Below are 13,166 nucleotides of genomic sequence, written 5' to 3'. Positions count from 1 at the left end.
TTAAAACTAAGAAGGCACCTAGTCACATTATGAGGAGGAGGATGTTTCTCATTAGGACCCTCCCCTACTCCTCTCTCCTGTTGAAATCACTGGTCTCAAAAAAGCACAAAACGTCAACTGTAACAATACAGCTCACAATGATAGAACCTTTGAAGCTTTGCAAACACTTTACACAGACTGCCCTGGTGGACCCTCACAGTAGTCTTATGGAGGACATGTATCTGCTCATCTGGGAATCCCCCATGTGCTCAGCACCTCCCCTTTCTGATTGAATCTGTCTCCATAAGGGTGTCTGTTCTTTAGGGATCTCCCCTCCTGTCTGCTACCCCACTGTCCCTTCTCAGGAACTCTCCACAGTTGGGATTTTTCTTCTTAGAAACAGAAGACCCCTCTATTCCCACGTGTGGTCTCAGTGATTGCTGCCCCCACCCTCTGCTTATGATATCAGAGTGGAAAAGCCAATCAGATGCTTCTGAATGGGATCCTGCTCCTTTCTCTTCTGCAGCAAGGTATCTCCCTGTTATTACAGGGTTATAGTGCGAGGGTTTGGCACATAGTAGTGCTTAAGAAATGTTAATTGACCGATTTGATAAATACTTGATTGATTGACTATCAATAGAGAAAGTTCAAGAGTCTTGTGTAGATAAAATGGATGAATGACCTGGGAGCCTGGGGAGGAATACACCTCTTATATGGATCGTTCCATGTAAGAGCATCATAACAAATTGGCCTGCATCCTACATATCCTGGTTCCTCACCCAGAAGTCTATGTAGGTCCTTGTCTCTCAGGTGACTGTGATTCTGGATGTAGCCACTGTCCTCTCTTTCTTGACTGCTCTCCTTGTCATTCCCTGTATCTCACATTAAGTTGTTTCCCTCTCTCTCCCCATTTTGGCTGTTTTTCTTCCTCTGTGGAAAGCCCTGAAGTCTCTAAAAAGCATCTAGCATGGAACATGGTGCCCCTAGTCCTGAGGGTGATGGCTAGTGTTGTGTTTCAGCACCTCTGAATGCATTTCAAAGCCAAAGATGCCTCAACATTTCCTGCCTCTTCTTCCCTCTAGTACGAAGGACAATTGAGGACTGACTCCCCGATCCTGGTGTGCCAGCTTGATGCTTTCTCTTGGGCAAAAGAAGAAGGCATACCCTCCTCAGACAGATCTACAGATCTGAAATTCCTTTTTTTTTTCACTTGGACTGAGAAAGAGAAACTAGTGGAGAAGTAGACAGTGGTGATATGGCTGAACATCAATTCATGTGAAAAGGGCTAGAATAAAGTCAACTGGAACAGGCAGTGTGGTGCCTTTGGCATAAAAGATCATGTGACCTTAACCTGCATAAACAGAAAAGAAGGTACGGGAAATAGGAGGAAATAGTCCAGGGAGCTGACACCTACAGGGACCGTTCATTTCTCAAGGTGAGTGCTTACACCTCTGAAATCAAGTTCCAAATCAGGAATTGATTGTTTGGTTGATTGTCTAGACTCAAGGAAGCACCAGAGACAATGTTAAATAATGCAGATTAAACTTGAGTGGTTTACACATCTTTTTGTTCCTCTAGAGAGCTGATCACTAACCACTGCCCAACACAACCCTGAAAGGGCCCCACTGTCATTCGTACTGAGTCACAAAACCAGAGGGTCATTGGAAGGTTGCTTGCTCAACCCAGGCCTGAGTAGGAATTCCCTGGCTCCCCAACCCCCTGAATACTCCTGATGGTGCTGACCTAACTTCCACTTGGGGGTCCCCAGGGATGGAGAAGCTGGAGCAACCTCTGCTATTGAATTTGCCTTGATTTCTGTTATGCCACATTTGAGCATGCAATCTGCAAGCATTTTATATGATTTGATTTCTAGTTATTCATTTCCTAACCAATAGTCGTGTAATTGGTTATCTGAGCCCCAGTATAGAACTTTCCATTCACCTTCTTAGGTTTGCTCTGACATACTAGCCTGGAGAAATTTTTCCTTTTTCCATTTTTAGATTTTGGCTTTGTTATTCCAAGTCTTAACTGTCCTGCTTAGCTTCAGAGCATGTGTAGATTCATCAACATGCCATGTACAGTGTCACCTTTGAAGTGTCAAAAATGTTGGCTAGCATGGGGCCAAAGAAAGATCATAGACTCCCAGGGACTCTCCTCTATTGAGATGCCTCCCAGATGACCCTGTAGCCAGCTGCAGGCAGAGTGGTCTGATGAGCTCCCCAATATTCACTTCAGGTTGTCCTGTTTGAAGACAGACATTGACAAACTGGAGTACAGCCCAAAGAAGGTGACCATGGTCATGAAGAGACAGGGTACTACACTTTAGGAGAAACAGCCGAAGGGCCTGGGCATATTAGGCTGTGAAAAGACAAGGGTTAGTAGAGAATATGGTGACTGTTTTAAATTATTTGAAGACTGTCATGTGAATGGAGGACTACACATATTCTGTGCCACTCCATATGTCAGAAGAAACACTTAAGGGCAAAGGTTTTAGGGAGACAGATGCTGGCTCAGTAAGAAAAAATGGGATGGCATTTGTAGCAATAACTTTGAAAGACTTCAGAACTCTACTCAATGCCATAACTTTGATTCCAGAGGATCTATGATGAAACAGGACACCCACCTGCTGTTGAAGAGGCAATGGACTCAGGGTGGAGAATGAGACCTGGGGCAGTACATGGCACTGCAATGGATAGAGCAATAGCTTTGGAATTAGGAAGACTCATCTTCCTGAGTTCAAATCCAGCCTCAGACACTTACTAGCTATGTGACCCTCGGCAAGTCACTTTACCCTACTTGCCTCAGCTTCTTCATCTATAAAATGAGCTGGAGAAAGCAATGACAAACGACTCTAGTGTCTTTTCCCAGAAAACCCTAAAATGGGTTTTCAGAACTGGACGCCACTGAATGGCAGCAAATAGAATGAAGCATTTATGCGTTGGATGTTGATGTAGGATTGGTTTTATTTGTGCACATTTTTTACAAGGGTTTTTTCTATTTATTTTCAGTGGAGGAGGTAAGAGGGAGAGAAAATAGATTTTTTGTTAATTGACAAAAATTAAGTCAAATTTCAAATTAATGGAATGAACCACTTTGATTGGCAGTGAGCTCCCCATCACTGGAAGTATTCAAACAGAGCACCTTTCAGGCATGCTGTCAAAGGTATTTTGATCTTAGATGACAGTTTGGACAAAGTGGTCCCTAGAGTATCTTCCCACTGTATGTTTCCACGTTGCTAATGTTGAAGATAACCCACTGTACTTTCTCTACTTTTAAAAATATAATCTGTAATTTTTCTTAAGGCATTATTGAAATGTCTCAAATCTAATTATATTAAATTTATACTCCCTAGAGTTCCATAAAAAGATGCCATATGTCATCCTTTTGCAATGATTTAGTTGTTCTTCAAAGTCCCCTCTTTGAAAATTGTGGAACTTCTAATAGCAGTGTATCACCAGGGGAAATATTCAGGGCAGCAGGATCAGGGAAGTGAAAGCCCATTTATTTTTCCATGGTAATGTTAACAACTTCCTCCAGCACCTTGATGTAGCTTGGAGGTGACTGAGGTCTCTTGGAGACTCTACTGGGGGAACACCTTCTCGGAAAGGTCCTTTCACACTGAAATGACCTGGACAATGGGTTTGGTGGCCAACTGCATCCAGGTCTTGCTTTGCCAAGCTGCCTCACCAGGTTGGCTCCAAGGGGGAGGATTTGTTAGCCTCAGCCTTTGTCAAAGCTACTATGCTTTAGAGTAACTCATGGGATCAAAGGTGTTGAACGGAAGGACCCTTAGAGGTTATCTACTCCAATACCCTCACTTTACAGATAAGGAAACTAAGGAAGAGAGAAGGTAAGTGACATGCCAAGGCCAGCATAGACGATGGGTGACAGAGCTGGCATCTGAAGCCCAGGTCCTCATGTTCCAAACCCAGTTATTCTCTGATTATGCTGTATTACGAGTTATATGGCCTGTCTCAGGGAAAAGTGCTCGCTCCAAGGAGAGAGTGGGGTGAAAATTCAATGATGTAGGGGTTTGATGCTGCCTTGGAGTCAGGATCCTGGCCATGTGACCATGGTAAGTCATTTCACTGCACTGTGTCTCAGTTCCTCATCTTTAAAATAGGGATAATAATAGCATTTATCTCCTAGTGTGAAAATTAAATGGTATTTTATATGTAGAGTGCTTCACACATCTTAAGTCACCTGATGTTATTTACCATCATAACTAGGGTGGGGCAACTGTCTCTTTGCCCCAAGACACTAGCATCTATGATGGGCTCTTTTCATTCCCATGGTTCCTAGAGTCCTGTGGTGGTTCTATGCTGTGATGACCAATGATTCCTCTCCTCTAGCAGAGTTCAACTTCTCATAGCTGCATGTTCCATCTGCTGCATCTACCAGGTCTATTGGATTTGTAGTTCAATGGTTTTACAGTTCAGGGTGTGGCAACGAGTTCTAGACTTGGAGTGAGGAAAGGCCTGGGCTTGGATGGACATGGCCCCTGCCATTTACAAGCTTCGTGATCCTGGGTAAGTCATTTGCTTCTCTGACCCTCTGTTTCCTCAGTGGGAATAACCATAGCAGCAATGATTCACCTAAGAGGGCTGTGTGTGCAAAGCGCTTTGCAAACCTCCAGACATATGAGCACACTGGCTGCAGCCTGGGATGGATCAGGCCTGTGATTTCCCAGGCATATAAAGGCAGCAGGAATCACCATCTGCTTTGCCACTGACCCCTAAGGAGCCCTGAGCCTTCCCACCTGACTTCCAGCTGAAACCTTCTGCCTGCGTCATCTTCCCTTATTATAGTGACTGCTCCTGGAGAGCAGGGCCAGCTTGCTTTCTGTTGGCATTCCCAGTTCTTTGCACAAGGAATGCATGTTTTTTTCCATCCTTTTATTCATGACGTGGTGCATGGAGAGCTGACTTCAAAGTGAAGATTGGGTTTAAGCCCTTCCTCCAAAAAAGGCTGATTCTGTGAGTTTAGACCACTAAAACCCTCCTCATGATCTTGAACTCCTCTCTAGGATGCCCCTCTCCCTCACAGCAGGGGCTGCATTTGCACTGGTAGAGGGCATTTCCTTACGAAGATTCCTCATGACAATGCAATCACAGATCTGGGCTAGAAAGAAGGAACCCACTATTAGGATGACTGCATTGACTGAAGCCTTTGGCACCATGCAGTCCTTAAAATACAATGATTCTTCCTCTGGACCTGTCATGTCATTGGTATAGGATACTCCCTGGTATAGAAATATCATGAATATTTCTTCCAAATAAAAAAAAATCCATATTCCCCAAGATTAATTTTACCCAGTAATGAATAACATCTGTAATACATCACCTGCTGAGGATCCATGACTCCATCAGCATGAGACGCAAATTTCACCGTATCTCTATCTTAGGAGACGTGGTCTTAAAAGTTACCTGGGTTTCAGAGAGGTTAAGTGATTTTTCCATGGTTACTCAGTCAGTACATGTCAGAGATGGAACTGGAACGCAGAGTATCCTGACTCCAATCCCAATACATAATCACTCCATCGGCCTGACCTTATGCCACATATGATCACTTTAAGATCCCTGAAAGCTGAAAAACCGACACAAAACCTCCAAAACAAGCTAGAGGTGGGGAGCTATTCCTTCTCTCTCTTGATCTCTACAGAGAAGGAGGAATATCAAGCAAATCTGGCAGTTATACTTGTAACTACAGATCATGTGTATTTAGGGTTAGGGTTAGGGTTATTGGACAACATCCCTACAGAAAGATGATGATCCAATGACCACTTTTCCTACTCCTAAATGCACCATCCCAGATCATAATATGTCAACCTCCATTTTCTGCTTCTAAATTATGGATTGAAAAGCTCACCACTTTTGCACTCAGAATTGAAAGGAGGGTCCTGTAACATATATTTAGTCTCTTGGAAAAGAGATTTACAGATGACCTTTATAGATAAACTCATCAATCAAATTGAAATGCTTGACTAAAGCAATAACGTCACTTATTAGAAACATCTATAGAGAACTGATTTGGTCTATAGTCACTAAGAGCAACTAAGGACCACAAGGGAATCGCAGAGACAAAAGGCATCCTGACCCAGTCAACATAAAGTGGAAGAAACAAAGAGAACTGAGAAGTGGAGTGGAGCCTGCAGATGAGCGTAGCCATCACCATGTACGATCCCAGGCTGTCTCTTCATTTCTGGGCTTCTCTTTCTTTAACATGGGTCACTTACTGTGTGTGACATCTAAGGCCACATTGGCTTATCAAAGCTATTCAGTTCTTTCTTTCACTAACCATCTTTCCCATCATTCATCCAGACAGAATTTATGAGCCCCTTACAAGGTGCTAGATAAGAGGCAGCATGGGATGGTGGGTTATGAGCTGGCCTGGCCTTGGAGTCATGAGGACCTGGGTTCAAGACCATCTTCTGCCCCAATACTTAGCATATAGAGAAGGGGGTTGAAAAGTGCTTGTGGGCTGTGGATTTAGAGTGGATGCCATAGACTTTCTTTCATTCCTTGTTTTGGTGTTTTGGTATGTGCATAAATATGTGCTTTGGTTTCATGGGAACCAAGAAACCTTGAGGCTTAGGGGGCATTCAAGGGTCTGTGTTCAAATCATACTTTTGCTACTAACAACCTGTGTGAATTGATACAAGTCATGAGTCCTCTTTTGGCCTCAGTTTCTCAGAATGTTCGCAGCTTCTCTCTGATTTTATCTCCAAATGAGATCACTATATTTCACGTATATAATTTTTTGCATTTTGTCTCCCTCACTAAACTATGAGCTTCTTGAGGGCACAGAGCCTGGCGCATGGCAAGCCTTTCATCAATATGCTTGTTGAGCTGGGGAAAGGGAGTAGACTAAGCAGTCTTTAAGGTACTTTCTAGTTCTGAATACATCTCTATTCATCTATTCTTATCTACCTGCATCTGACTGTGTCTGTTTATCCATCTCTCTGTCTGTCTGTCTGTGTGTCTATGTCTGTCTGTCTTTCCATCTACACATCCATTTATCCATCCACATACTTATATCTATTCTCCTATGCTCTTCCTTATTAAGAGTAATCAGACTGCATCTGTGTGCTGCCTCCAATTCAACGTGTCAAAACCATAACTTCTTATTCTTTCTCAGTCACAGAACCCTAACACATCACCCACCCTTGGCAGGGGGTTTTCAGTGCTTGTCTAGTCCAAAAATCTTCTGCCACACATTCAACCAGTGGTTATCTAATCTTTGAGAGAGAGACAGGGAGAGAGAGAGAGAGAGAGACAGAGAGAGAGAGAGAGAGAGAGAGAGAGAGAGAGAGAGAGAGAGAGAGAGAGAGAGAGAGAGAGAGAGAGACAGAGAGAGAGAGACAGAGAGAGACAGAGACAGAGACAGAGAGACAGAGAGAGACACCAAGACACACACACACACACACACACACACACACACATGCACACACACACACACACACACTGAACCTACTACCTCCCAAAACAGTCTGCTCTATTCCTGGATAGCTCTAATTGTTGTTAAGACAATTAGGTGTCAAAATACGTAGAATTTGGGGCTTGGAGTAAATGAGACCTGAGTTCAAGTGCTGACTCAGACATTCTCTGGCTATGGGACTTGGGCAAATCACAACCTCTTTCTACCTCACTTTCCTTATCTGTAGAATGGGGATGATGATAGCACCTATAGCACAAAATTTTTGACTGAATAAGCTCACCAATATAAAATACTTTTCAAACCTTACAGCCATATGTTAATGGTGACTATTACTATTTTTGTCATTATTTTCCCAGCCTTGAATCTCAATCATTCTCCGTAACTGTCTCCATCCTCTGCGCCCCACTCCCTCTGAGTTTCTTGTTTGAGCCCTTGTGACTAAATAATTGCTTGCTGGCTTCAAAGCCATTTCCAAGCAAGGGCATTTGAGCAGCATTTTATAAGATTTCTATGTGAGGGAGAGGATGATTGGAAGCTGGGTGTCATAGGACAGCCAGTCAGTCAATGAGATTTACTAAGAGCCCTCTTCGTAGGCGTTGTACTAAGGGCTAGGGATACAAAGAAAGGACAAAAAAACAAGGGATGTTGTGATGGGGCCAGAAGGGATGGCTTGTCTAAAGCAAAGGGATGTAAATGGAAACAACACCAATGGTTTCTTTAAAATTCACATCATGAGAAATAGAGGGCGTGGGGTTGCTGTCCATGGTGATGGGTAGAGTGCTAAATTGGTGTCAGGGAACAATCAATCAATCTATGAACAAGCACACTTAATACCAACATGCTCTATGTTAGGTACTGTACTAAGTGTAAGGGACAGCAAAGCAGGGCAAAAATCATCCATTTGCTGAGAGTCACCACTCCAATGGGGGAAACAGCACCTGGAAAATTGGGTACATAACAGATATATTCAATATAAATGGAATATGACTTCAGAGGGGAAGATCCTAGTAGCTCAGAGTTGAGGAGAAGGAGGACAAAAAAGGGCCTACAGAGGAAGGCTGGATTGGATCTGGGTCTTTAAGGAAGCCAGGAAAGCTAAGAGGTGAGGAGGGAGACTCCTGGAGGTGTGGAGGCTGCACAGTGTAAAGGAAGGTTTTGGATATGAAGTATATCTTTGTGTGAGGAGCAGTGAGCAGGCTAGTGTGGCTGTGTTATGGATTGTGTAGAGCAAAATGTAAGGAAACTAGAAATGTAGGAGTGGGTTGGGAAGGGTTTTAAACCCCAAAGAGAGGATTGCTCATTTTGGCCTGCGGGGGATGGGGAATGTTCTGCAAACCTACACGTGCTATATGCATGCTAGCTCTCATTATTGTTAGGCTCAAATGAACTAATAAAGATCAAGAGCTTTACAAGCCTTAAGGTCCTAGATAAACGTTGTCTAGAGGGATGGTGAGGAGGATGTCTGCCTCGTTCTAAAGATCACCGATCTCCAAAGAGAACCACAGGAATCCCAAGGCCCTCTACTAAAACCCTATTCCAGCATCTCATTGGGGAATGGGGGGAACCCTGGGCTGTCAAAGGCTATGGCACCAGAGTAATAATGATAATGAACATTGATGTGGACTCTAAGATCGGAAAATTATTTCCTTTGCACTATTTCATTGCATCCTCACAATAACCTTTTGAGGCTCAGTTTTCAGAGGAAGAAATTGAAGCTATCTGTAGTCATATGGAAAAATGCTCTAAATCACTACTGATTAGAGAGATGCAGATTAAAATAACTCTGTGGTACCACATCCCACCTAGGATTGGCTAACATGACAAAACAGGAAGATGATAAATGTTGGAGAAGATGTGGGAGAGCTGAATACTGATTCATTGTTGGTGGAGCTGTGAGCTGATCCAGCCATTCTGGAGAGCAAGTTGGAACTATACCCAAGTGTGATAAAAATGTGCATAGGCCTTGAGCCAGCAATATCGCTTCTAGGGCTGTATCCTAAAGAGATCATAAAAATGTGGAAAGGTCTCAAATGTACAAAAATATCGATAAGCAACTCTTTTTGTGGTGGTCAAGAACTGGGAATTGAGGGGATGCCCATCCATTGGGAATGGCTGAACAAGTTGTGGTATATGAGTGTAATGGAATACTATTGTGCTATAAGAAATGATGAACAGGCAGACCAGAAAATCCTGGAAACATTTATATGAACTGATGCTGAGTGAAGAGAGCAGAACCAGGAGAACATTGCTCAGAGTAACAGCCTCATAACAGGATGGACTTTGAAAGACTTAACCTTCTCAGAAATGACAGGACCTAAAGCAATTCCAAAGGACTCATGATGCAACATGCCATCCATGTCCAGGGAATTCAGAGCAAAGCAGACGATTTTCTTTATTGTTCTGTTTTGTTTTGCAGCCCCCCCTTCTCATGGTTTCTCCCATCGTTATAATTCTTCTATGCAATGTGAATAATGTGAAAATGTGTTTAATAGGAATGTATGTGTAGAGCCCATCTCCGATTGTGTGCCATCTTGGGAAATAAGGGAGAGAAAATTTAAAACTTAGGGAAGTGAAGTTTTGAGCCCATATCTGGACTCTGACTGTTATTCCATATTATCTGTATAGTCTGCCACATTCAATCCAACTGGAGGGCCTTTATCAATGGGCTCAGCACCTGACTACATCTCTGATGACTGAGGACCAACTTTGTTTGAAAGGGCTCATCTCCCAAAAGAAAGATGGTAGCTTAGTGAGGCAAGCACGGACCTTAGCTTTAGAATCCTGCCCTGGGCAAGTTGAGGTCTCATCTGAAGAAAAGATGAGATAATAGCACATCCCTTACAAGATTGCTTTTAGGACCAAATGAGATAACATAGGTTAAATGCCATGCAAAAGAAACGGTTTGCCACAGGTGATGAATTCTTTTGGTCACAGCCATCTGTGAAACCATCAGTCTCCTCTGGGAGGCAGCTAGGTAGCATAGTGGATAGCATACTGGACTTGGAGTTAAGAAGACTTGAATTTAAATTCAACCTCAGATATTTCCTATCTGTGTGACTCTGGGCAAGTTACTTATCTTCTGCCTTCCTTGGTTTCCTCAACATTGGGATAATTATAGCTTCTACCTCACAAGGTTGTTGGGAGGATTACATATTTGTAAAGCTCTTAGCTCTGTGCCTACCACCTAGTAGGTGCTTAGTAAACGTTTATCCCTTTACTAAGAAGGAGGCCTGACATGGATGAAATTGCAGATCCTTGAGTAGTTATCAGATAGGTCTTCCCTTGGTCTATGACTTCATTCATGATCCCCATGACTTTCCCAAATAAAATGTCCAGCCCTGGTCACCAGTGCCAATCATGTCTTGTCTTTATTAGAATATAAGCTCCTGAGGTCAGGGGCTGTCTTTGTTTTTTGATTTCTATCTCCAGTGCTTGGCACATTGTACATGTTTTTTTATTCATTCATTCATTCATTCATTCGTTCAAGTGACTTGGACTGCTTTTGTGAATCTCTTCTCTTTTATTCTGTCCTTGGTGGAGAGAGGAATGCTAGACACCATATTCTATAAAATAGGCAAGCCTCCCTAGACAGAAAAAGCCAACATTGAGGCTTTTTTCCTTCAGGATAAAAGAAACCCTAATTCCTTGGATCTTTCCATTCAGGCCCTATTTTCCAGTCCTTTAATCATCTTTGCTGTTCTCCCTGAACTCTCTCCAAGTTCCTCACATCCCTCCAGGCCTGATCTGGCTGATTATCCAAAACTCTAGTCTAGAGATACTTGATGGCAGACGGCCTCACCCTGGGGGAAAGGCACAGATACTTGGGGCAGCATGGAGTCCTCATCTTCTTTTGGTGGCTCTGCAATCACTGCTCATTAGTCACCTCTTCTCTCTGCCAACTTTCTGTCCCTAGAAAGTTAGAGCCACAGAGATCTCAAGGCACTCCACTTCTCTGCTCTCATCAGAGAGGTCCCTTCACTCAGCTTCTGCTCGAGAGCATCTGCCAAAGTGGGAAATCTCAGGTGACTGCCAGGTGAACTACTGAGGAATGCATAGACTACACATCAGAAGAGTTCATGGGGATTCAAAGTCTTATTGTGTCTGTCACTAGAATATCAACTCAAGCATGTCCTAGAGCAGGGAAGGAGCCTGAAGACATCTGGCCAAGCCCTGCATTTCACAGATGGGAGTCTGGCATGTGGGGAGGGGAGGGAGAGGTCAATACTTGATGAGAAAGCATCCCAGGGAGGATTTGGCCTCATATCTTAGTAGCCTTTCCAGTGTACTAGGTCACATAGGTAGCTAGGGACCAGGGTCCAAGGGCTCAAAGATGGAGAAGGAGCTTCCCTTCCCACCTGAGATAAGCAGTTCAAGTGTTGTTATGCCTGAGTACAAATGTTGATCAAATGTACACTGACTTACAAACCCTGAAATATCTGATTCCCCAGAACAGAGTCATTGCTTTAGAGCTGAAAGGGTGATTAGAGGGCATCTTGTCTACCCCTCATTCTTACAGAGGAAGAAAGGGAGGGCCAGAGAGAAGACTTGGTCAAGACCTCATGGGAGGAAGCAACAGAACTATAGCATGAGACTAGATTGTCTGGCTCCGAACCTAGAACTCATGGCTTCTTCACTTGGTTCCAAACCTGTTCTAGGTATCTAGGAAGTCCAAGGTATGGGGGCTAGATCTTGGAGTCAGGAAGATCTACATTCCAATCCTGCCTCAGAAATTGCTGGATGTGTGATCCTGGACAAGTCACTAACAGTCTTCAGAGTGGATAAATAGAGGACAAGAAGCACGACTTCCCGGAGTTTCTGTGATAATTAAATGAGCTAACACATATGAAAAGCTTCGAAAACCTCAGAGCAACATAGAGAGGCCATTATTATTGCTATGCAAATTTTCACAAGCTCTGGTATGGATTTTCGTGGAAAAAGTAAATTATTTACATTCACTGCCTCGGTCCCTGGTGGTACTGCTGGGGATGGAGGTATTTAGGCTCAAAGCTTTAACAGGAAGCAACATTTAATTTTAAAAAGATTGTCCAAATGGTTTTCATCTACACTGTCCTGTAGGGGATATGCAGAACTCTGGGTTCTCTTCCCATTCAGCTGAATTTGGAGATTTTTCTTGGGGGAATAAAAATTTTCCCTCCCTTGTTGGCTTGGTGGAGGCTTATTGGTTATTTTCTCAGCATTTTAGGAATGAATGTTATTCACTCTGAAGAAGGGCAAACTCTAGCAGGAGAAGAGGAGCATTGGTTACAGGCAGGGGGGAGATATTTAATAACAGTGGCTTGCTTCAGAATGTGAAATTAATTATTAAATAAGTGAGAGTGAATGGCTGCTCTATGTTTTCATCAAGGACAAGAAAAATGATGAGGGTAGAAGTCAGGGCAGGAGGAAGTATTCTACGATTCAAAGTCATTCAACATCGCTGGGACTGAAGGAGGGTTAAAAAGCAGCAGGTGCATTTCATGGGGAGAAGGACTGTCTGGGCTTCGCTGAAACATCTCTTTCAGCATTTCTCCCAGAAAAATAGCCTTCCATTCCACCTCATTCGATTCCATCTGATTCAATTTAATTCCATTCCATTTCATTCTGTTCTGTTCCATTCCATTCTGTTCCAATCCCTCTGCATTGCATTGTATTCCATCCCATCATATCTTCAGCTATTCCCCAACTGATCCAGATCCCAAAGGCAGCCCAGCCTGTTCTACTGCTCTAGCTTGAATATGAACCCAGGTCAG

At 43.3% G+C, this 13,166-nt stretch overlaps 1 protein-coding gene and 1 long non-coding RNA gene across 4 annotated transcripts in view; one reads left to right on the top strand and one right to left on the bottom strand.

The window, feature by feature from the left end:
- Window positions 1–13,166, bottom strand: part of ST6GALNAC5 (ST6 N-acetylgalactosaminide alpha-2,6-sialyltransferase 5) — a 243,791-nt gene that overhangs the window by 147,242 nt on the left and 83,383 nt on the right. The window lies entirely within an intron of this gene.
- The window catches only part of LOC140524232 (uncharacterized), a 33,832-nt gene continuing 21,208 nt past the window's right edge, over window positions 543–13,166 (top strand). The window contains exons 1-2 of one of the 3 annotated variants that reach the window (XR_011973624.1): window positions 543–770; window positions 1,062–1,414. This is a non-coding gene — a long non-coding RNA (uncharacterized lncRNA). Of the gene's footprint in view, window positions 1,415–13,166 lie in introns of all 3 variants that reach the window. The other 2 variants (XR_011973623.1, XR_011973622.1) reach the window with 2 other exon arrangements.

Source organism: Notamacropus eugenii, chromosome 2, assembly GCF_028372415.1.
Source record: "Notamacropus eugenii isolate mMacEug1 chromosome 2, mMacEug1.pri_v2, whole genome shotgun sequence".
Classification (NCBI taxonomy): Eukaryota; Metazoa; Chordata; class Mammalia; order Diprotodontia; family Macropodidae; genus Notamacropus; species Notamacropus eugenii.
The sequence above is the reverse complement of the archived record's forward strand: the minus strand, read 5'-3'. Positions and strand labels throughout refer to the sequence as shown.